General features: G+C 35.6%; 1 non-coding gene across 1 annotated transcript; it reads left to right on the forward strand.

Moving 5' to 3' along the window:
* The first annotated feature begins 394 nt into the window (after positions 1-394).
* Positions 395-499, forward strand: LOC119593227. The gene has a single exon (XR_005230524.1). It is a non-coding gene; the product is annotated as a U6atac minor spliceosomal RNA (small nuclear RNA).
* The last annotated feature ends 212 nt before the right edge of the window (positions 500-711 follow it).

A 711-nucleotide genomic window follows, 5' to 3' on the forward strand; every position in this document is an offset into this window, starting at 1 on the left:
TCAGCTCTTAGTGATTACTGTCAGTGGGTTACATCGGATGCCGAATTCATAATAGTAATTTTACTGTTATTCCAACTCTGCATCACCCCCCTTAGTTTATGAACTATTGACCGGCATTGTTCCACATACCTCCAAAATCAAATAGATTAAAGTATCTATCATTACTAATTATTACACGGAACGACTTGCTAAAAAGTCCTTATATCATTTTATTAACACCATTATTCAGTAAGAGAATATGATAGAACACATTTTTTTTTGTATTATTCCATTTAATAACATTAAGCTTCTCTAATCCATTACACATAACCTTAAATAATACATGTATTCTGTATTGTTTACTGAAAGTTGTCTCTCCTGAGGTATCACATGCTACTCGACGAAAACTACAACTGTGTTGTACGAAAGGAGAGAAAGTTAGCACTCCCCTTGATAAGGACGGACAACACATATACTGTCAAGGCACTGTCGCACTTGCGACACCTGACACATTTTTTTGTCGTCGCATTATACAGCCTAATTACTTGTTCATAAAGAAAATTGAAATGTAGGAAGACATTACTATATATTAGAAATACGTGGAACGTAGGCTACACTGGGAAGTAATGCGGTTCGAATCCTTCATACACAGTTGCGATTCAAGCCCGTTAATACGTTTCCACACTTATTTAGAAATGTTAATTACAGATGAAGCAATGTGTCAAAACGCCG

This window comes from Penaeus monodon, chromosome 31 (genome assembly GCF_015228065.2).
Source record: "Penaeus monodon isolate SGIC_2016 chromosome 31, NSTDA_Pmon_1, whole genome shotgun sequence".
Taxonomy (NCBI): Eukaryota; Metazoa; Arthropoda; class Malacostraca; order Decapoda; family Penaeidae; genus Penaeus; species Penaeus monodon.